We start from the raw sequence: 25,375 nt of genomic DNA on the forward strand, positions 1-25,375 counted from the left end.
GGGTGTGGTCTCTTGGGAAGACAAAAGACAAAAAGCAACTATATGCCTTTTCCAGGGCACACTTGAAAATTGAAAATATGAAATTATTAAAACATAACTTTTAATATAGTATACTTAAAAAGGACGAGAGCAAGCGTTCATAATTCTGGAGCATTAATGCTCATAAGCATTGATATTCATATAATAGGCGAGATAATGGTATAGGTAAGCGAAAGTAAGTAGTACCTCATTCAGAACAAAAGGGGGGGGAAAATATCCATATCCTCTTTAATAGAGATTCTCATGGAATGAGGTCACTCCCTCGGGTCTTATAGAGTCCAATGATTATTGGAGCCTAGGGTCAAATTCCTGACCGTGGGTCCTGAAATTGTATTGTGCGTAGGAGAATAAAATACCTACGGTACCTAGTATTCCCTGGTGGTTCCCCAACCAGGTACTGACCAGGCCCTGCAGTGCTTGGCTTCCAAGATCAGACGAGTTTGGGCATACTCAGTGCGGTCTGACCGTAGGTGAATAGGTCTCCTGAGCGCACCGTATTCCAATTGTGTGGGGACCCACCAGTGTTGGTGAGAAAATAAATGAGTATCGGGCTTGTTAATTATCAAATATTATCAAAATAATTTTTGGGGGGGCTGTGGCAAAGATATTTAAACTCCCTGGGGTAGTTCTTGTATACAGATACAAAGACGCCCAACAAGAAAATATGGGGAGAAAAGGAACAGTAGTATCACATAGTGCCACTAATTTTCAACCCTTATAGCAATAATAAGAAAAAGGGTTAACAGAAACCACATATGGGTAGCAATGCCAAGTTGTCATAGACAGCAATAGTAATCACAAATATGCAGTTTTCAAAAAAGTGGGAAGAACTGTGAAGGTATATATTAATGAATATATTTAATGTATGAATATCCTAAAAGTCTCTTTGATTCCCATACATTTGTGACATAATTGAAAAATAGCAGCAGATGCCGTGAGAAGTACTTCAAACTATTTTAAATGAGGCAATGGTCTCGGCAATATAGAGTTTTATGATTACCACAACAATTTGCCAGCAAAATATATAAACCACATACGGTAAAATTCAGTGTATTGCCCAATACTGTGGACCCTAGGATTAAATGAATTCTTAAATCATAAATGCATATATCCCTTGTATGCAGATCCTCATATATCCACTCTTATGTTGTAATCCTGCAAAAATATTAACATAATGTACAGGAAGCCATAGATACTATGAGTGCAAGAGGGAACCAGGGCTCCACCACATCCTTTGTTGGCTGGGTAGTACGTGGTGATTCCTATGGATATAGGGGAGAGAACCTTGGCTGGGCAAAGGGACCCTGTTCTCTGGCCGAAGCCGATGCTGATCTTACCCAACCTAGGAGGGATGTTCGTGGGCCAAGTGACGGATTCAGGAGCCGAGGGATGAGGTGCCGGCGGCCGCGGTCCGTGCGACCGGAAGTTCGGGCACCGGAACCGGAAGTGACGCGCGTTTCGCTCCGAGAGCTTGGTCACATGATCGCCTGCTCTCGGAGCTCCCCGCTGCCTATCTTAAAGGGGTGGACAGCCTATCAATGATGAGAGGAGTGTCTAAGGCACTCCCATATTCACATTGGGGATTAATAATATGAATCTGGAGAGGCTGTGGTAGGTTAATTTAGGGAATAAAATGATCAATAAGGACATGGGGTATATCGACATTTTATACACTGGTATCTTAAGTTTGGGGAACAAGTAATGATAATAAAAATAAAAATAATAATAATGAATATCGTCATATCAAAAAATGTATATTACACAAAAAATGGAATGGGCATGAATATGAGTCTGAAATATAAAAAAATATATATAAATAAAAATAAAAAAAATAAAAAATAATAAATAAATATAAACATATATATATACATATACACATACATATATATATATATATATATATATATACATACACACATACATATACATACACATATACATACACATATATACACATACACATAAATTATCCATAATGCACATGTATCCTTTTGTAAGGGGTGAAGTGACTGGGTGAGAAAAAATGAAGAGATGAAAATATATAATGTAAAAAGCAGCATTTGAAATACCATATTTGTGGATGATTTATTTGTGAGCCCAGAATGGGACTGATTTGTATAATCAAGACTGGCTTGGTATAGTGCAGGTTGCAGATGTGAGATTTGTGGGAGGTGAAGGTGATTATTGAAAAGGAAAGGGGAATGGTATGCGCTAGGGTGGGTGGAGGATTGGGGTAGGTGGCTGCAAATGGATGTGGGGAGAAGGGGAGAATAGATGGGGAAGAGGGGGGAGGGGGAAGAAAAAGAGGGAGGGAAAAGAGCAAAAAGGGGGGGGGAAGGGGAATATAAAAAATATAAAAACTAATAAAAAATAATAAAAATAAAAAATTGGGGGGATGAAGGCAAGGTTTGCGTGAGGAGGATGGATTGAGTGGGGAGGGGGGTATGGACCATGGGTGTAGGGATGAAAAAGTGGGGCGAAAATGTGGCTAGGATGGAAAAAGTGGGGGCAGGGGTGGATGTGGGTGGAGTCAGTAAGGGGAATGTGCAGATTGGAGGTAGGGAGAGGAGTGAGATCAGGTCAGGTGAAGTGGTAGGTGTATGCTTCTGGAGTGGTGGTGGTGCCATCATATGTATGCAAATTGGGGTAAGATGTTGAAAAATTATGAAGAGATGTGTGAAATTGTGAAGAATGATGGGGACTGGTATAGTGATGAAGATGGTTGGAAAGTGTTAAAGGATGGGATGGTGTGGTGGATTGTGAAATTAGTATTGAGTGAGAAAAGTGAATAGGTGATGACTAACCAACTTGGGTGTTAATGGTGTTGAAACTATCGAGTGCACATAATGGGAAAAATGAAAAAAATGAAAAAATGAATAGGGAAACATGAGGGTATGAATCAATGTGATTGAATTATGCCGAGTAAATAGAAGTTACTTGTCAAGTCATTCTTGCAAAAAAACACTGAAATTGAGATATTCATTAAGACCCTTTGGAGCTAAGGTATCTAGCTTGAAAGTCCATTCACTCTCCTTCTTAAGGAGCATTCGTGTGATATCTCCACCTCGGATTCCTGGTCTGATTTGCTCTAGACCATGTACTTTGAGGTCTTGTACTGAACCAAAGTGATGAGTTAGGAAGTGTTTTGAGATGGTTGTCAGTTGTTGCATCCTTTGTTGATGCTTTTCAGCGTTCCTAATATTGCTCATGTGTTCGAGGGTTCTGATTTTTAACATACGGGTTGTCATCCCTACATATCTCAGGTCACATGGGCAGGAAATACAATAGACAACATTTTTACTCCTACAATTGAAGAAATCTTTTATTATTATCTTGTCTCCATATTTGTCCACTAACTCTTGTTTGTTTACCACATGTTGGCAGATCTTGCAGTTACCACAAGGATGACTTCCATTCACTAGTGGCTCTCGTGATGGTTGTTGTGTATAATGGCTGCTGACTAGAAGGTCCTTTAGGTTCGGTGATCGCCGCCAACTGAGATCAATTTTGGTATTCAATTTTTTGGCCAGATCTTCGTCCGAGAGTATAATGTGCCAGTGTCTTTGCAGGATTGACTTGATCTCCCTCCATTCCTTACAAAAGTCTCCCACAAATCTTATCGTCTGGGACTCTTCCCTCTGTTTTTGTGTTGTTGTACTGAATATTAAAGTTTCTCTGGTCGTCTTGGTTAGATTGTTTCTTGCTTTTTTAATAGATCTCATGCTGTATCCTCTATCCTTTAGTCTGAGTGTTAGCTCTTTGCTTCTCATCTCGAAGACTTCGTCACTGGAGCAATTTCTTCTAAGGCGTAAGAATTCTCCTTTCAGAATATTGGTTATTGTAGGAGGGAAGTGTGAGCTGGTTTGGTGTAAAAGAGTATTAGTAGCTGTACTTTTCCTATATATTTCTGTAGAGATCATGTTGTTGGTATCCCTGTAAATTCGGAGGTCCAAAAAGGAGATGCTGACCTTATGGTAATCACAAGTGAATGAAAGGTTAAGAGTATTATTGTTGAGTTGCTGTATGAATTCCAAAAGTTTGGTTTGTGTGCCATCCCATATGATTAGGATGTCATCAATGTAACGTGTCCAAAGTATGATGTGCTTGGTATATGTTTCACAGAGATCAGAAAATACAAACTCCCTCTCCCACCAACCCAGGAAGAGGTTAGCGTATGTGGGGGCACAGGTTGCCCCCATCGCTGTTCCCCTTACCTGGGTGTAGAAGAGATTGTTGAAGGTGAAGTAGTTTTTGTTCAGTACAAAATGGAGGAGTTGTACTAGGAATTGGTGAAAGTCCTCCATTCCTCGCATTCTCAAAAAATATTCCACCGCCTGGATGCCGAGATCATGTTGTATACTTGTATATAATGCCTCAACATCGAGGCTGACGAGGAGATGTGTTTCCTCCAATTGTATATCACTGATCTTCCTAAGGACATCAGTCGTATCCCTGGTATATGATGGAAATTCCAAAACATAGTCTCTTAAATGTGTGTCCAAGAATATGCAAGCTTTCTCTAATAGGCCACCATTTCCTGAAACAATAGGCAGACCAGGGGGGTCTCGGAGATCTTTATGTACCTTTGGCAAAAGGTAAAATGTTGGTACTCGAGGGTTGTCCACCGTCAGGAATTTGACCCTAGGCTCCAATAATCATTGGACTCTATAAGACCCGAGGGAGTGACCTCATTCCGTGAGAATCTCTATTAAAGAGGATATGGATATTTTTCCCCCCCTTTTGTTCTGAATGAGGTACTACTTACTTTCGCTTACCTATACCATTATCTCGCCTATTATATGAATATCAATGCTTATGAGCATTAATGCTCCAGAATTATGAACGCTTGCTCTCGTCCTTTTTAAGTATACTATATTAAAAGTTATGTTTTAATAATTTCATATTTTCAATTTTCAAGTGTGCCCTGGAAAAGGCATATAGTTGCTTTTTGTCTTTTGTCTTCCCAAGAGACCACACCCATTGTTTCATAGTTGTCAGCCCATGACTTACTCAGCTGCTGCGTTGTTCGGGGCCGGAGCTGATGTCACGATTCCTCCTACAAAAAACCTTGCCCCTCCTGCGTTTTTCCGGACACTCAGTTGCCACCCAGAAACGCCCTTTTCCTGTCAATCTTCTTGCAATTGCTGGGGCGATCAGATTTTTTGCACCATCCCTGCGCTCCCCGGCGCTGCAGACCGTCGCACCTGCGCATTGCGTTGCATACGCATGCACAGTTCAGACCTGATCACCTGCTGTGCGAAAACGCACAGGAGCGATCAGGTCTGAATTAGCCCCTAAGGGGATAATTCAGGTCGCATTGCTAAGTGATTTGACCGCAATAACCACGTTCCCGGCGGCAATGCGCATGCACAGGTCCTGTCCTGCGTGTGCACTAGAAGCCAATACAATCTGATCGCATTGGCTGTGAACGCCTCTGCCTGATTGAGGCAGAGGCTTTCGTGGGGAGCGAGGGGGACGGCGTCGGAGAGTTGCAGGGGTGGCATGGGCAAAACAGGGGCAGGTCAGTGGCATTTTCGGGGCCACTACGTGAAGTTAAATGTAGCCGCTCCGATCAAGAAAATGGTGGCAGACCGCCTGCATATGCAGCCTGGCTGCGGCTGCAGCGGATCGTCCACAGTTACTGCAACCACAATTAAATTGCGGTCGCAGCCACTGGTCAGGCCATTCAGACCTTGCCCTGCGATGGGTGGCCCCCAGCACACGAAAGAAAGAATTGCAGATTCTGCTAAAAAGCAGAATCTGCAATCCTTGCTGATGATCCCCGTAGGGCCTAATTCAGCTTGACTATTTGAAGTGCGGAAATCGCTATTTGCCAATTTCTGCACTTCTGCGCATGCACGCACACCACTGCGCACATTTGCGAGTCCAGGTGAGGTGCAGCAACAGGGCGTGTTTGCGTCATTTTAGGGGCGTCGTAACGGCATTGGGGGGGGGTGCGGTCCTTACAATGCACCGAGGCATGTCTGGACCATAGGCAGGTCGGGCAGTGGCAGCTGCATCACATCACATGCAGCCACTGTGACCCAAAACATGGCGGCCCGGCGATTGCCTTTGCAGCTATAGCCTGTGGAGGCTGAGGGCTACCCTAAACATGCAAGTACATTGCTGTGTAGCGAAGCGCTTGCAGTTTAACGGGGGGCTTTTGAGCGCTATCTAAGTCTCAGAGGGGTGGTGGCGGTGGGGCGTGTTCGCGGAATTTTAGGGGCATCATGGCAGCATTGGGGGGCGCAATCTGGACAACGGAGGCATGTCCAAACCATTTGCGGGGCGGACCACGGAGGCTGCGTGACATCACATACAGCTACTGCGACCTTAAATATGGCAGGCCGTTGACTGCCTAGGCAGCGGAGGCAGGGGGCTACCCTAAACATGCGAGTGCTTCACTGTTTAGTGTAGAGCTCGCATTTTGCCCTGTGCTGGGCGACCCTCCCGCATACTAGTGTAATGAGTTGTAGTTTTGCAAATCTCCGTTGCGATTTTGACGTCATCTGTATGCCGTCATTCGGGATTCCGGCGACGTTATTTTGACTGTCGTTCAGGATCCTGGACGCATTTTAACTACATCCTGTTTCACACTGCTATGTCTGACCAGGGAAGGATGGGGCTGAAAATCAGACGCAGAATTCTTTTCGTGCACAGTTAAAAGGGCATAGCCATGTTTTTTTCGGCTATTGCTATGCATCACTCCCCGTCCAAGTGTGCTGGTCGAGCAGAGGACTGGAAGTTAGAGCTATTTCACTAGGACTGAGTCCAGACACATGAGCGCCTCATCAGGCCATCAGCACTTCAAGCATTGCAAGAATTGCCATATGGCCAGTCTGGCTGTGTGTCACGCTCTGTATGTTTGGATTCATCCACTCCACTTGCTTGTCCAAAATAGCAACATATCTTGTCGACTCAGAGGCTGAACGCTGAGCTCCTGCCCTGAAGGTTGTTCCACTCCTAAGGGATGCCATCGCGATCAGTGAGGAACTGGAGTCCTGGCAGGCAGCCGCAGCCATGGAGAGATAGAGTCGCTGGCATACCTGAGCTGGGCAGGCTATCTCACTCTTCTTTGTAACTCTGTACCCTCCCCCAGCAAGTACTGCAGGCACCTGGACCTGGCCGGCAGCCGTCACCGTGCAGGGAGGATGGGGGTTTCTGACGGTGGCTTCTGGGTCCTAAGTCTCCTCCATGTGTTCTGCTGCCACCTGTCCCTCCTCAGACCCCACTCTCTGTCAGCGCCCATCATAGACATCCAGACTCCGAGGTACAGTCTAGGTGTTACCGTGTGTGTGTGTGTGTGTGTGTGTGGGGGGGAGTGTCACTGGCTGGGTGTTTCTGTGGGGGGAGGGCACAGGCTGGGTGTCACTGTGTGTGTGTGTGTGTGTGTGTGTGTGTCTATCTATACGTTTATCTATCTATCTATCTATCTATCTATCTATCTATCTATCTATCTATCTGTACATAGGCTTACCATACTATCCCTTCTGGCTCGGACTGGCCCATAGGGGTACAGGGGAAACCACCGGTGGGCTCCACTGCCTGGGGGCCCACCCTCTCAATTATACATTATGAATATGTTACATTATACTGCACAGGACTATGGTGTATTTTCTACAGTGCAGTGCTGTTATTAATCTGGTACATTATCATGCATGCACTAACAGTATTTACTGTATACAGATGGGTCCACGGTTATCTTGGCTAGTTTTCTGCGCCTAGGCACAACATGGTTTATTAACATAAACCCTTCATCTATGGTTCTCAGCTGCAATACAATACAGAGAACAATACAGCAGGGGATTAAGTCATTACAGCAGGGGATTAAGTCCAACTGCCCAGTCTCAGTTAATCCTATTAAAGGTCAAGATAAATAGGACCCATCTGTATATTATTTATCAAGGGGCCCAGACCATGAACTAATGGTTAACCAAGCCTCTAAGAATGGGCCCCTACCACTGCATATCGCCGGTGCGCCCTTCATGCCCCAGTCCTACACTGTATCCCTTCAAACCGGGACACAGAATAACACAGGTTCCGTGGCTGGCTGACATCAAGCATGCATTTCACCTGGTTTTAATCAGCCACAGATACTGTATGGTGAGACTCTCCCTCTCGCTCTCCCTCTCTCTCTCTCTCTCTCTCTCTCTCTCTCTCCCTCTCTCTCTGTCTCTCTCTATATATATACAGTGTATTTACATTTCTATTTATCTATCTATCTATCTATCTATCTATCTATCTATCTATCTATCTATCTATCTGGGGGTGGGTGGCACCAATATTTATCTTACCTCCAAGCGACTGGGACGAAGTTACGCCACTGTGGTGATCTTAATGAATACATACCCTCCAGCTGTACCTTTTTAGCAGGTACAGTACCTTTTTGTTATGGTCTGTACCGATTTTTGGCTCTCAAAACTTCTATTTACCCATGACCACGCCCCATTTAATAATTTGTACCAATTTTTATGTGTAAAATATTGGAGGGTGTGTGAATATCTGGATTGCCAAATAAAAACCTATGTGTGCAGCCAACATATTCTTTGCCGACATAAATTATGTTGCTGATGTAGACTTTGGAGGATGGCTGGTGGTGGTCTAATGATGTCAGCAAAGAGGATATAGTGTGTGACCTGCAGTCACATTCCTAGCATGACGTAAATATGCCCACAGCCGCAAATTACCATTGGCTGATGTTGGGATGTATACTTTTAATTAGAGATGTGCGCCGAACACAGTTTTTTCATATGCCTCGGTGGTTTTCTATTTTTTTACACCTCTTCTAGACTCTGAGGGAAAAGGTCTTGCATCATTATGAGATGTAGAAGATGCCTCACTGACAGTTGCAGAATCACCACTCATAACTTTCCTTGCCACTGCGTGTGGTAAATGGCATGTTGGCAACTTTATGTTTTTCTACACCAAACCTTCCCTTTATAAGAGGTACTAAACTCATCGCTATCCATTTTTCAATTCGCAGATCACTACATGGAGTCACAAGGCTTATAGATGCACGTGAACAAAGTGCACTAGGAAAAGCACCCCAAACAGTGCAAACCAGTGTTCGAAGTGGGCCGGTATACACCGAGCACTGACCCCCGCCGCTGCCTTTCAAATTCCACACTGTCAAGCGCTGGAACCAGCAGCCAGTCAGGAGCAGCCTGTGTGGCCGCTCCTGATTGGCTGCCTATCCGGGGAGAGATTTCAATAGGTGGCGCCACGGTCATAGGGACCAAAGGCCATTTCCACACCGCAGCTGCCCCGGGCTTTCTCCTCTTCACCGCGGCCACCCACGTCCTCCTCACCGCCACTGCCGCCCGTCATCCTCTGCACCACCGCCCAGGGTTTCTTCTGGTCACCGCCGCTGCCCAGAACCTTCTCCACACTGCCACCGACTTCAGCCTCTGCATCGCCGCTGACCACAGCCCCGTCCGCTGCTCATTAGGTACTGTCCATCTGTCACTCTTTCTGTCACTGCTGTCACTCTCCCCCCTGCTGTCACTCTCGCTGTCACTGCTGTCATTCTCTCTGTCACTGTCCCTGTTGTCACTCTTCCTGTCCATGCTGTCACTCTCTCTGTCACTGATGTCACTCTCCCTGTCCCTGAATTTTGGCTCATACTGTGTTGCATAATGTGAATTTTGGCTCATACTGTGTTGCATAATGTAAATTTTGGCTCATACTGTGTGGCATATTGTGAATTTTGGCTCATTCTGTGTTGCATAATGTGAATTTTGACTCATCCTGTGTTACATAATGTGAATTTTGGCTCATTCCGTGTTGCATAATGTGAATTTTGGCTCATTCCATGTTGCATAATGTGAAAGTTGGCTCATACTGTGTTGCATAATGTGAATTTTGGCTCATACTGTGTGGCATGTTGTGAATTTTTGGCTCATTCTGTGTTGCATATTGTGAATTTTGGCTCATACTGTGTAGTGTAATGTGAAATTTGGCTCATTCTGTGTAGTGTAATGTGAATTTTTGGCTCATTCTGTGTGGCATATTGTGAATTTTGGCTCATTCTGTGTAGTGTAATGTGAATTTTGGCTCATTCCAAGGAAATTTTGGCTCATTCAGTGTAGCATAATGTATAAGTAGGCATTAGTACTAGATAGTATAATGGATCTTACTATTGTGGTGCATAATGTGTATAAGGGGTATTTGATGTGGTACTCTACACTTAAAGACACGCCCCCTTTTGAGTGACCATGCCCCCTTTTTCCTGGAGCGCGCTCATAATTACAACCTTCACTTTTCCATACCCCCACTTCAAAATTTCCACTTCGCCCACTGGTGCAAACAATAGATATATATTTTTTTATTTTTCTGTTTTTTTAACTTGCAGCTCGGTTCAAACTGCGTGGATTACAGATGCATGTGAACAAAGGCCCTCATTCCGAGTTGTTCGCTCGGTAATTTTCTTCGCATCGCAGCGATTTTCCGCTAATTGCGCATGCGCAATGTTCGCACTGCGACTGCGCCAAGTAAATTTGCTAAGAAGTTTGGTAATTTACTCACGGCAATACGAGGTTTTTTCTTCGTTCTGGTGATCGTAATGTGATTGACAGGAAGAGGGTGTTTCTGGGCGGAAACTGGCCGTTTTATGGGTGTGTGTGAAAAAACGCTGCCGTTTCTGGGAAAAACGCGGGAGTGCCTGGAGAAACGGGGGAGTGTCTGGGCGAACGCTGGGTGTGTTTGTGACGTCAAACCAGGAACGAAACTGACTGAACTGATCGCAGTGGCTGAGTAAGTGTCGAGCTACTCAGAAACTGCTAAGAAATTTCTATTCGCAATTGTGAGAATCTTTCGTTCGCAATTTTGCTAAGCTAAGATTCACTCCCAGTAGGCGGCGGCTTAGCGTGTGCAATGCTGCTAAAAGCAGCTTGCGAGCGAACAACTCGGAATGAGGGCCAAAGTGCACTAAGGTAAAGCACGTCAAACAGTACAATTTACACCTGAGTACAGCGCAGCATACAGCAGCATGCCCTTATACACAGTCACTATACAGAGCACAGCCACTATTAAGTCTGGAGTCTCTGGCACAGCACAGCCAAAACAGCAGAGTATAGTGCAAGTGTGCCCCTATATACACAGTCAATATACTGCACAGCCACTTAAGGGACGTCTGGAGACTCTGCGAGTATAACACAGTAAACAGCAGCATTCATTGAGTGAAATGGAGTCCCGCCTGCGTTGCCTTATATTTAATCCAAGTCCCATAAGAATCTGACGCCGGGAGGATGACGTTCAGCCTCAGCGTGGGAAACCGAGCCAAGTAATCCAAACTGCTCACCTCTATTTTTAATGGGACTAAGAAACCAATTTCTAGGAGCCCTTTCACAATGCAAAAAAGGATATAAACTAACAAAAGAGACACATGTAATCTCACTTCACACAGAGTTAGCACAGTCCAACCTGTGCAGTCTAATGTCACTTGCTACTACAGTGCTATAGAGATCTGAAGACTTTTGGCTCCTTATTTAAGTGGTAAACAGCACAGTCTGCCTAGTGTTGTGGCTGTTTAGCAGTGGCGGATTTAGCGGGGGGCGATTAGGGCTAACGCCCCCCCTACACATACCGGCACCGGGATAGAGGCCGGGTCCCGCCGCGGTGTTGGGAACGGGGTGGAGAGCGGTGCAGCGCGGCGGGGGAAGGGGAGAGAGAGAGCGTACTGATGCGCGTACAGGGAGGAGGGGGCGTGGTCAGAACAGAGGCCGGCAGGGACAGGCTACAGTGATTGTATACACTGCTGCCTCTGCCGTCCGTTCTGACCACGCCCCCTCCTCCCTGTACGCGCGTCAGGACGCTCTCTCTCTCCCCTTCCCCCGCCGCGCTGCACCGCTCTCCACCCCGTTCCCAACACCGCGGCGGGACCCGGCCTCCATCCCGACTCCTCATGCTGCTGCGGACAAAATATGAGTAGGTGTCAGTGTATGCCATGTCTCATCCCCTCCAAGCTAAAGTGTGTGTGTATGTGTGTGTGTGTGTGTGTCATCCACCCCCCCTTCTCCTCCTAGCTTGCTAGCTAAAGTGTGTGTGCCATGTCTCCCCTCCTAACTAAAGCGTCTGTGTTCCATGTCTCCCCCCTCCCCTCCTAGCTAAAGTGTCTGTGTGCCATTTCTCCCCCCTCTTCTCCTAACTAAAGTGTATGATATGTCCCCCCCTCCTAGCTAAAGTGTGTGTGTGCCACGTCTCCCCCCTGTGTTTTTTTTCCCTCGCTGCCCCAGTGTAAGTTAATATGGGGGTAGGATTCCCCTTGCCCCCAGTACCTGCATTATTTTGGTTCATTCAGTGTACTGTAATGTGAATTTCGGCTCATTCAGTGTGCTATAATGTGAATTTCGGCTCATTCAGTGTGCTATAATGTGAATTTCGGCTCATTCAGTGTGCTACAATGTGAATGTCGGCTCATTCGGTGTGCTATAATGTGAATTTCGGCTCATTCAGTGTGCTACAATGTGAATTTCAGCTCATACAGTGTGCTACAATGTGAGTTTCGGCTCATTCAGTGTGCTATAATGTGAATTTCGGCTCATTCAGTGTGCTACAATGTGAATTTCGGCTCATTCAGTGTGCTACAATGTGAATTTCAGCTCATACAGTGTGCTATAATGTGAATTTCAGCTCATACAGTGTGCTATAATGTGAATTTCGGCTCATACAGTGTGCTATAATGTGAATTTTGGCTCATTCAGTGTGCTATAATGTGAATTTCGGCTCATTCAGTGTGCTACAATGTGAATTTCAGCTCATTCAGTGTGCTATAATGTGAATTTCGGCTCATACAGTGTGCTATAATGTGAATTTCGGCTCATTCAGTGTGCTATAATGTGAATTTCATCTCATTCTGTGTGCTATAGAAACATAGAATTTGTCGGCAAATAAGAACCTCTTGGCCCATCTAGTCTGCCCCATTTTTTTAACATTATTTTTATCTCTAACCTTATTTGATCCTTATTTCTTTGTAAGGAGATCCTTATGTCTATCCCATGCATGTTTAAATTGCCCTACTGTCTTAGCCTCTACCACCCCTGATGGAAGGGATGGCGATTCGCCAGTCTGTATCACCAGTGCGCAGGGTTCTCTCCACTAACTGGCAACATTTTATTAGTAATGGCAACAATAGGAAATTTTAGAAGCGAACGGGAAGGGCATTACTAAGTGGGAGGGGCTATGATTAGGGGGAGGAGTCATCATTCTTAAACCGCCCCCCCCTAAAAGTTAAGTCTAGATCCGCCACTGCTGTTTAGATACTAGTATTGGGGGTGTTTCATTTTTTTATTTCTTCATTTAAAATAGATTTCCCTGATGGTCTGCTAAGTCAGACAGATACTATCTCGCCAGGCACTAAACGTAAAAACAAGCCATGAAGTAAAACCATATGCTTTACATGTGGTTTGGCCTAAACAGATTTGCAGACTGTCGCAACTTGGACAAAATTCCAGCATCCAAACCACATATAAAGTAGATAAACTGTGCAGTAAACTTATTATCCTGAAGTGGTGGATTTTACCTAGTGCTTGCATGGCTACAGTCATCCACCCCTCCCCCTCCCCACCCCCACTAAATTCCACCACAGCCCCAGAGAACTGCCCCCAGTGAAGTTCTCTCTGCTAACACATACCAGACTGTTAGATCTACAGGGCGAAAACACTTACCTTTTAGACCGCCAATCCACTGTGTGATTAGCAGACATGCCACTCCTCGTATTTTATTGTCATTAGGTGTGGCAGGGTCTGTACTACCATTAGGCAGTCTCAGGCAGCCCCTAGAGGGCACTTCTTAGTAAGCCCAACATTAGGATCGCTTTCATTTACATGATGCTGGTGGCAGCGGCAGCAGGTCCTATGAGGAGCAGCCTCTTTTCCCTGCTTCCTTGGCTGGTCACTGCAGCAGCACTGACATATTAAAGCTTGGTACACACCTGAAAGATTTATCTGCAGATCGACCAACATTGTTCATACACACTAACCAACCAACCAACCATCATTGCAGCCCAAAGAGAATCTGTTGTGAGGACATATGCCAATTATTTTTTACTTTGTACACATTGGTAAATCATCGTCATACAATATGCCAAATCATCCTGCAATTTATCTTATGGGCTGGCCTTCTAAAGAGCACACAGGTAAAGGAAATAGAGCCTCTATTCTCCTCCTCTCCAAGTGCCTTGTGTCATTTTACCAAATAAAAACAAATACAATCTACATTTAGGTATACATTAAAAGATTATTATATGTGTCACGGACCCCGGCCGCCCCACTCTCCGAATACACCAATCTGAGAGTTGCGCCAGTGACGTGCTAATCAACACTGCCACCAGCAAAGACTTTTCAAAGTATTACAGATGTTGCAGGTGTCTTTAGCTTTACCTGTAACCACAAATCTCAAAGTCTCATGAAAAATGGAGTTCACTTGACTTGGGTTCAAGAACACAGCAGTCAGAACTAATTATATTTTTATTATAATTAAGAAATATCTTCAGGTTTACAAGGATAAAAAGATTACAAAGAATATAAGGAGTTTTAGAAAAGATATACAGTTTACTAGCAGTCTCAATAAACAAAAAGGGAATAAAGAAATTCAGAACCTAATCACTCTTACGTAGTGCTTTAAGTTCTGTGTGAGGAAGCTTCACAAGAAAGTAGACATCCATCCAGGCATGGGCAGCCACTTCCATCAGAATGAACAAGGATCTATCAGTGATTCACGTAGTTATAGGCCCCCAGGCCCCTCAGCACATCAGACCCCACCTCTTGGAAAGGTTAACCCTTACTCTGCTGTAATATCTATAGAAGGCCTGTGATCTGTGTGTCACATCTTCCTAAGGATGGAGTTGAAGCTCCAGGTTTATGACGCTAGTCAGGAATCGAATTTCTGAACATTCATTTCAGGCAGGGGGCATTTGTCACAATTCTCTGGTCTTTTTATAGAGCCCCCTTGTTGACATAACAAACTAATTGGGCTTATCAGACCTCAATGTCCAGAGCTTTCCAATATCTGCTTTGAACACATGCTTTTGATGTAGAAATGCAATCCCATTTTACAACATCATGTCAGGGTCCCTAGCCACATATAATTTATACTTTTGACAATACCCAACTCTGAGGTCAGCTCACAGGAGAAACTATGAGATTTCCCTGACAATATGGGTCAGGTGTGTGGCTTTAGGACCCTAAGAAGGTGACCACATTAGTGCAGTTCTACCTCACACATCCATTATTGTTACGAACCCGAGAGGGGACTGCGGTGCCAGCGGACCTGAAGGAGGACTGCAATGTTGGGGAACCAGAAAGGGAAATATGGCGCCAGTGGACCTAGAAGGGGACTATGGCACTGGCAGACCTGGAAGGGGACTGTGGCGTCAATGGACGCCAGCTTGTCTCTCATTAATGATGTCCACTGCTAAGAGTAGTGACCATGGCTTCCCCAGGTAACCTGGCTAGCAGCAGCCTCCCTGCCAGCAGTAAGAGCGTGTGCATGGTGCCGGACTCTGCTTCCCTCACACTAAGACCTGGCTGTAAGCATTCATTTACATAACCAGCCCACCTAATGACGGGAATACAGGCCGACCTATTACGTGATTGGTGAGTCGGCCATATAGACTGCAAGATACACCATTATATCTGCAGATATATTGGCCATTGGCTGTGTAGCAGGGCTAATGCGATATGTCTGTGAACATATAATATGTATACACCCGCCAATCAGTAAACAAAATATTGTCTGTCCAGTTGAACAGACATTATATCATCCAGTGTGTACCCAGCTTAAGATCCAGGGCTTGTGTTATTATTGGTAAGTGGTGTGTGTATGTGTCAGATAGATGTTAGCACTTGCAAAAATTTACTTTGGTTTGCTCACAATTGTTCCCCTTTCCCCTCTATGCTGCTGAGAGAGGCACACACAAGGTAAGTGAGGGCTGAGTGTTTCCAAGTGCCAAGTGTACCTGATGTTGGGAATGTAGGAATCCAGACACAGAAAGGAATGGAGCACTCTACATCCCTCTTGATGGCCTGGAAATACTAATGGGTGTCTTCTTCCTGCAACTAGACAATGCAGGTCTGATTAGCCAGCCCCCTGTAGCTACCCAGGCATGCCCAACACATTTTTAATACACTTCTTTGCAAGTACGTCTGTATGAACACCATCAGGGATGCATACAGCGTGCAACTCATATGCATATGCAGACGAAAAATACTGTACAATTTCTAACTGTGGTAACCATCTGTGTATGCGTAGACTGAAATTCTACACCATCTGCTTCCCTCTGACATTGCTGCTTCTGAGTCAGGCCCTGTGGCTTTACTGTAAAAATTCACCAGTGTGTATAATATGATTAAACTGAAAAACATCTTATTTAATAAATGCTACCAAAGGATAACTATCACTTGCATTGACTTCACAGGTTTAGAGATTTGCGGGTTTGGTTTTACTCGGATTTACTCGGGGCTCAAAACGGCATCTTATTGGATCACGGATCTCATGCGTTTTGGATAGCCAATAAGCAAAACCCGAAATACCAGAGTAAATCCGAGTAAAACCGAACCCGCTCATCTCTACTTGAAAGACTATTATATTCTGAAAATATATATATACATTCTCTATTTACCATATTAAACAGAGCACTTATAAGCTGGCTCAAGGTTGGAACCCATTGCCGTTCCAGTAATCTGAGCGTAATATTCAGACCCATACATAAAATGATTATTGCGCAAAATAATATCAATATGTGTAGTAATAAGTTCAACTGGTAATGGTCCAAGATGGGCATCAATATGATGCAGAAATTAAATGCCAACTCGCTGATACTACCACAAATACTAAATTGGAATTTAATCCGACTGTGTCTACCAAAAGATTGATTGATAATACCATTAAAATGGGTTTGGCAGCTGGTTGGATTGACTCAGATATGGCCAATTACCTCACTGTTGACCATCCAGTTATGCCCATTATCTATACCCTACCGAAGATCCACAAAAGACTTGAGGATCCCCCTGGCTGACCCATCATCTCAGCTAGGGGTTCACTATTACAGCCTTTAGCTATATATGTGGATCAGTTCTAGCAACCATTGGTTCAACAAACAGAAAGTTATATTCGTGATACCGGTGATTTCCTTAAAAAGATTAAGAATTTTGTCTTTACAACAGCTGATACCTGGTTAGTGATCATGGACATACAGTCCTTACATACTGTAATCCCACACCTGGGTGGTGTTGATGCGATCAGACACCATTTGAGTAATTCTACACATACTCAAACACCAGTTGAATTTATTACTACACTTATTGATATTATTTTGTGCAATAATCATTTTATGTACGGGTCTGAATATTACGCTCCGATTACTGGAACAGCGATGGGTTCCAACCTTGTGCCAGCTTATGCCAACCTATATATGGCAGCTTACGAGAATAAATATTTCCTTCATCACTTAGCGCCTTTTCTTTCTTTATATTTTAGGTTTATTGATGACTTTTTTTGGTGTGGTCTGGCACTAGAGACGGTGTTGTAGATATTGTTTATTATCTCAATGGTTTGTGTGATCCGAATCACTTTACTTACAATTTTGAGCAGCAAAAGATTGATTTTTTGATTGTTACGGTCTTTACGCAAGATGATAGATTTGGATATACTCTGTATCGAAAAACCACCAATTGTAATACTATATTACATGCGAACAGTCAACACCAGGTGGGATTTAAAGAAAGCTTGCTGATATCACAATTCTTACGGGTACTCCGGACCAACTCCTTAAGTGAAGCTGCAGCGATCTAAATGGATGAAATGACACAACGTTTTGTTGATAGAGGGTACTCACTGAAGGTTATTGACAGATGTTTATGAAAAGCACAATCTTGTCATCTTAATGCCCATGACAAAACAAGGAAGACTGGGATAGCTGACCGATTTGTATGGGTCAGCCTATTTAATCATTCTTCACATGTGGCAAATGCGACATATAAAAAATATTGGCCATTAATAACATCTGACGCGGCACACCATTTACTTAGGAGTCTGCCATAGATGAGTGTATACAGGCGAGGTCCTAATCTGTGCCAATTATTGATGCGACCTACACTGCAACCAGCTGAACAGCCAGTGCACTGGCTGAGGTCAGTCAGATTAGGTTGCTTCAGATGTTCGGGCTGTGTAACCTGCCAGTTCATGACAAGTGGAGCGACATTCAATCATCCACACAAAGGTACTAAGATTTCCATTAAACACAGACTCACATGTACCAGTCAATATGTGATTTACTGCATATCTTGATTTGCCCTTGTGGATTGTACTATACTGGTATGACCACGTGTACCTTTCGTGAGAGAATGGCCAATCATCGCTATTCCATTAGAACAGCCCTGCAGACTAAGACATCTGATAAACCAGTAGCTAAACACTTTTTGGCACTTGGACACCAAGTGTCATCATTACGCTGTATGGTCATTGACCATGTGCCAAAACCTGAACGGGGTGGCGACCGTTGTCCGAAACTGAAGAAACTCGAATCGCGGTGGATATAGCAATTGGATACCATCTCACCACGAGGACTTAATGAGATTCATCCTCTTAGCATATTTCTATCTTGATTCATCAATCGCTGCTCATTTGGTCTATTTTTAAGTTTTTTCTTTTTTGTTTAAATTTTTTTCTAATCTTTAGTACATACGTATGTATATGCAGGTACTACGTACGCATATATGTTTCACACATTTCCAGAAATTAGTTTAGTTATCTGGGGAAGTGCAGATACTATATATATATATATATATATATATATATATACACTTTATTGTAGTATGTGTTGTGAATAATTACTATGTATGTATTTGTAGTTTAACTTCAGTGTGTTTTGTGTATGTTATAGTATTGTATTTATGTGTATTGATTTTACCTATATGCTTGCAGTATAAAATTTATTGTATTACTTTCTGGGCTCCTTATGTACCTTACCGGGCTCATACCAATTGCTCATTTATATATGTCGGTTGAGCTATCTGCTGATGTATTGACTCATTTATACAACTTCTATCTTTAGTGGTTAAGTGTTTCTAAATGCTGTTTTACAATGTGACCAACACTTTAGTTATTGGTCCTCCGTTGGTGTTTTACAAAGTATCTTGAAGCATATGGTTATCTTATTGCGGGTTGTGACTGGCAATGGAAACGGAGCACTCCATTGAGTACTGTGGAGCGGTTCATTATATTGTTTTCCTGTTTGCGTTCCATAGGGCGATGTGGAAAGCATCATGTGACCGGATATGGTCAGTACTGGCTGCTTCGGCTGCCATGGTGATCGTGCAACAAGACTAGGTATGCCTATGTATGATGCGGCTTATGCACTGTTTATACTGCCCCTACTTCCTGTGTATGTAATGCACCAGCTATGGGGAGCTGGTGTGTCTAATATGAGGTATACATAGTAGCGCAAGGTAGCAGCTTTCTTCTTCGATAACTTACTAAGATATTGTATACACTGTCATTATGTGGATGTGAGTGAGATATGATAAATACAGATGGCTTGGTCTCTCTACTATTATGAATTTACATTAGGTGTTATTGTATTTGGGTTATGTCCTCTGACTACCCTGGAATATGTATGGTGATCAAAATGTATTAATTGTTTGATTGAGCAATTGGTGTGTGTTGGATGTGGGTATTTATGTGAGCCTGGGAGGCAGTGTCAGTACATCCCCTGTCTTCATGATGTGAGGTTGTCACTCGGACCTGTCTTGACAAAGGCCTCTGCTGCGGGCCGAAACATCGACCATATTGAATTGTAAGAAGAACATTGATGTACTAATAAACTAAATTTTATCTTCGGAATTTGGTAAGTGCCCTCTCCTGACCCTAATAGGGTCAGAATTTATATATATATATATATATATATATATATATATATATCGCTGTGGTTCTACACTCACATCTATTGAAAGTCAATTCCTGGGTGCTCCCAATGGGCCTAACAAACGTAAGTCCACAAATATATATACAGGGTTCCACCGACGGTGAAGGGGCACTTACAGACTCGATTAGGTCAAAGTTCATACATTTTGAAATCTGTATAAATCAGTTCAAGATTACGCCATCAATCGACATTTCGACCCAACACATGGGTCTTTCTCAAGACCGGCTAGTGTACAACAATTGTTAGATGGAATCTTGTATGTACATATCGAAATCTTAATTCTGCAAAACAAACTTAGACTATTTTAGTTTTTTATTGTCTCCGGTATCCTCACTAGTTAGTTTTGCATGATATTGTACATTTACTCATAGCAGGTTGTCACACAGTTCCACTTTGGGGTCGGTTTTGATTCCTGTTTGTGAGGATTGTTCTCATGTAAGTGATTTTGAATGTATTTAATTGGGTGTACACTGATGATTATAGTTTGCTTTCTATTCTCACTTTGATATGGGCCTCTAGTATCTCCTTTGGATGTGGTTATACATATGTTTGTCCGGTAATGGAGCCTGGGAGGCATTAAGTATCTATGTGTGTTTTGTTTGTTTTGCAGAATTAAGATTTCGATATGTACATACAAGATTCCATCTAACAATTGTTGTACACTAGCCGGTCTTGAGAAAGACCCATGTGTTGGGTCGAAACGTCGACTGATGGCGTAATCTTGAACTGATTTATACAGATATATATATATATATATATTAGAGATGAGCGGGTTCGGTTCCTCAGAATCCGAACCCCCCCGAACTTCACCCATTTTACAAGGGTCCGAGGCAGACTCGGATCCTCCTGCCTTGCTCAGTTAACCCGAGTGCGCCCGAACGTCATCATCCCGCTGTCGTATTCTCGCGAGATTCGTATTCTATATAAGGAGCCGTGCGTTGCTGCCATTTTCACTCGTGAATTGGAGATGATAGGGAGAGGACGTGTGCAGCGTTCTCTCAGTTGTGTTCAGTGTGCTGCAAATATCTGTGCTCAGTGTGCTTGCAAATATCTGTGCTCAGTGTGCTGAAAATATCTACGTTCTCTGCCTGAAAAACGCTCCATATCTGTGCTGCATTGTAGTATATAGTAGGAGGACAGTGCAGAATTTTGCTGACCAGTGACCACCAGTATTATATCAGTACGGTACAGTAGTCCACAGCTCTACCTACCTCTGTGTCGTCAAGTATACTATCCATCCATACCTGTGGTGCATTTTAGTTGTTGTGCGCAGTAGTAGGAGGAAAGTGCAGAATTTTGCTGACCACCAGTATATAATATATAGCAGTACGGTACAGTAGTCCACTGCTCTACCTACCTCTGTGTCGTCAAGTATACTATCCATCCATACCTGTGGTGCATTTTAGTTGTTGTGCGCAGTAGTAGGAGGACAGTGCATAATTTTGCTGACCACCAGTATATAATATATAGCAGTACGGTACAGTAGTCCACTGCTCTACCTACCTCTGTGTCGTCAAGTATACTATCCATCCATACCTGTGGTGCCTTTTAGTTGTTGTGCGCAGTAGTAGGAGGACAGTGCATAATTTTGCTGACCACCAGTATATAATATATAGCAGTACGGTACAGTAGTCCACTGCTCTACCTACCTCTGTGTCGTCAAGTATACTATCCATCCATACCTGTGGTGCATTTTAGTTGTTGTGCGCAGTAGTAGGAGGACAGTGCATAATTTTGCTGACCACCAGTATATAATATATAGCAGTATGGTACAGTAGTCCACTGCTCTACCTACCTCTGTGTCGTCAAGTATACTATCCATCCATACCTGTGGTGCATTTAGTTGTTGTGCGCAGTAGCAGGAGGACAGTGCATAATTTTGCTGACCACCAGTATATAATATATAGCAGTACGGTACAGTAGTCCACTGCTCTACCTACCTCTGTGTCGTCAAGTATACTATCCATCCATACCTGTGGTGCATTTTAGTTGTTGTGCGCAGTAGTAGGAGGACACTGCATAATTTTGCTGACCACCAGTATATAATATATAGCAGTATGGTACAGTAGTCCCCTGCTCTACCTACCCCTGTGTCGTCAAGTATACTATCCATCCATACCTGTGGTGCATTTTAGTTGTTGTGCGCAGTAGTAGGAGGACAGTGCATAATTTTGCTGAGCACCAGTATATAATATATAGCAGTACGGTACAGTAGTCCACTGCTCTACCTACCTCTGTGTCGTCAAGTATACTATCCATCCATACCTGTGGTGCATTTTAGTTGTTGTGCGCAGTAGTAGGAGGACAGTGCATAATTTTGCTGACCACCAGTATATAATATATAGCAGTACGGTACAGTAGTCCACTGCTCTACCTACCTCTGTGTCGTCAAGTATACTATCCATCCATACCTCCATTGCTATTGATATATTACTGGCATATAATTCCACACATTAAAAAATGGAGAACAAAAATGTGGAAGGTAAAATAGGGAAGGATCAAGATCCACTTCCACCTCATGCTGAAGTTGCTGCCACTAGTCATGGCCGAGACGTTGAAATGCCATCAACGTCGTCTGCCAAGGCCGATACCCAATGTCATAGTAGAGAGCATGTAAAATCCAAAAAACAAAAGTTCAGTAAAATGACCAAAAATCAAAATTGAAAGTGTCTGATGAGAAGCGTAAACTTGCCAATATGCCATTTACAACACGGAGTGGCAAGGAACGGCTGAGGCCCTGGCCTATGTTCATGGCTAGTGGTTCAGATTCACATGAGGATGGAAGCACTCATCCTCTCGTTAGAAAACTGCAGTGCCACTCCTAGATGGGCCAGGTGTTTGTGTCGGCCACTTGGGTCGCTTAGCTTAGTCACACAGCTACCTCATTGCACCTCTTTTTTTCTTTGTATCATGTGCTGTTTGGGGACTATTTTTATAAATCTGCAATCTTGTCTGACACTGCAGTGCCACTTCTAGATGGGCCAGGTGTTTGTGTCGGCCACTTGGGTTGCTTAGCTTAGCCACACAGCTACCTCATTGCACCTCTTTTTTTCTTTGCATCATGTGCTGTTTGGGGACTATTTTTTAAATCTGCCATCCTGTCTGACATTGCAGTGCCACTCCTAGATGGGCCAGGTGTTTGTGTCGGCCACTTGGGTCGCTTAGTTTAGCCACACAGCTACCTCATTGCACCTCTTTTTTTCTTTGCATCATGTGCTGTTTGGGGACTATTTTTTAAATCTGCCATCCTGTCTGACACTGCAGTGCCACTCCTAGATGGGCCAGGTGTTTGTGTCGGCCACTTGGGTCGCTTAGCTTAGTCACACAGCAACCTCATTGTGCCTCTTTTTTTCTTTGCATTAGGTGCTGTTTGGGGACTATTTTTTGAAGTGCCATCCTGTCTGACACTGCAGTGCAACTCCTAGATGGGCCAGGTATTTGTGTCGGCCACTTGGGTCGCTTAGCTTAGTCATTCAGCGACCTCAGTGCAAATTTTAGGACTAAAAATAATATTGTGATGTGTGAGGTGTTCAGAATAGACTGGAAATTAGTGGAAATTATAGTTATTGAGGTCAATAATACTATGGGATCAAAATGACCCCCAAATTCTATGATTTAAGCCGTTTTTGAGGGTTTTTTGTAAAAAAAACACCCGAATCCGACAAACAATTTTCAGGGAGGTTTTGCCAAAACGCGTCTGAATCCAAAACACGGCCGCGGAACCGAATCCAAAACCAAAACACATAACCCGAAAAATGTCCGGTGCACATCACACACATATATATATATATATATATATATATATATATATACATATACAGGTTGAGTATCCCTTATCCAAAATGCTTGGGACCAGAGGTATTTTGGATATCGGATTTTTCCGTATTTTGGAATAATTGCATACCATAATGAGATATCATGGTGATGGGACCTAAATCTAAGCACAGAATGTATTTATGTTACATATACACCTTATACACACAGCCTGAAGGCAATTTTAGCCAATATTTTTTATAATTTTGTGCATTAAACAAAGTGTGTCTACATTCACACAATTCATTTATGTTTCATATACAACTTATACACACAGCCTGAAGGTCATTTAATACAATATTTGTAATAACTTTGTGTATTAAACAAAGTTTGTGTACATTGAGTCATCAAAAAACAAAGGTTTCACTATCTCACTCTCGTTCAAAAAAGTCCGTATTTCGGAATATTCCGTATTTCGGAATATTTGGATATGGGATACTCAACCTGTATATATAATTATATATATATATATATATATATATATATATATATATAAATATATATATATATATATATACATATATATATATATATATATACATATGGAGAGAGAGAGAGAGAGAGAGAGAGAGGATAGATACAATTACTCTAATCTAGTTGAATGACAACACAGTTATTGTGTTTGTCCTGGATGTCTGTAAAAACACATTAAGAAATGACTTATTGTTATAGTTATAGAATGCAGTACCCACCATTTAATTATTAAAATGCAATTTTAAAGCAATAAAACTGTACAGATCCTTACATAACAAACGTTAATGGCATTATCATTCAAATCTAATTGTGAGGATTTGTCCACCCCTCCCAGTAAATCTAAATGGAGAATTCATGAACACTACAATAGGACTCATTGCTGCAAGGAAACTTTTATCTAACCGCGGTTTCACCCGCTGCACTGGGTGCAGAAGGGGAAATTTCTTTATTGAAAAGGAAAAAATTCTGCTCATAGATTGAACTAAGTGCTTGTTATTCATCTTGAAATACACTATTATTTTCAGCTGACTGCCTTCATTGTTGAGATTTATTTGTCTCGATGTGATGGTCTGTGATTCAGCAGAAACACGGATTTCTGACCTGCAGTTACCTAGCTCCTATACAATGCTTTCCTCAACATAAAAACCTGGTATATAAAGTGAATGCTCTTGTACCACATACTTCTCATCGGTTCCAAGCATCATTTCATACAGCTCTAACAAAACCGTAATTGAATTGCAACAATAGGCGACACCTTGTGACACTTAGCTGAGACTCTATTGATGCCTGGACATCTCAGCCATTAAAGGAAATATTTCCTTTAAATGTTTGCTGTGATTTTTTTTTAAAATAGGACAAAAGATTTCTTGCAGTATAACATAATTTTTATCCACAACTATGTACTGAATACAAATATATCTCAATAGTTAGATGACACATCAAAGGGCAAAAAATAAAACAAAACAAAAAATCCGCCTAGATAATATAAGGCACAGAAGGAAGTAAGAAAGGGAAAGCAATTCATTTAGAAAATTTAAAGGACTGAATTAATATTTAATATACAGTCTTCTCATTACTTTAAATTGCAAATAAACTGCACATATTAAGTATTGTAGTCAAAATAAAAGC

General features: G+C 42.8%; 1 pseudogene; it reads right to left on the reverse strand.

Annotated features, from left to right (window-relative positions):
• Positions 1–392: 392 nt before the first annotated feature.
• On the reverse strand, positions 393–511 carry LOC134947203 (5S ribosomal RNA; annotated as a pseudogene).
• Between the last annotated feature and the right edge of the window lie 24,864 nt (positions 512–25,375).

Source organism: Pseudophryne corroboree, chromosome 7 (assembly GCF_028390025.1).
Source record: "Pseudophryne corroboree isolate aPseCor3 chromosome 7, aPseCor3.hap2, whole genome shotgun sequence".
In the NCBI taxonomy this organism is placed as follows: domain Eukaryota; kingdom Metazoa; phylum Chordata; class Amphibia; order Anura; family Myobatrachidae; genus Pseudophryne; species Pseudophryne corroboree.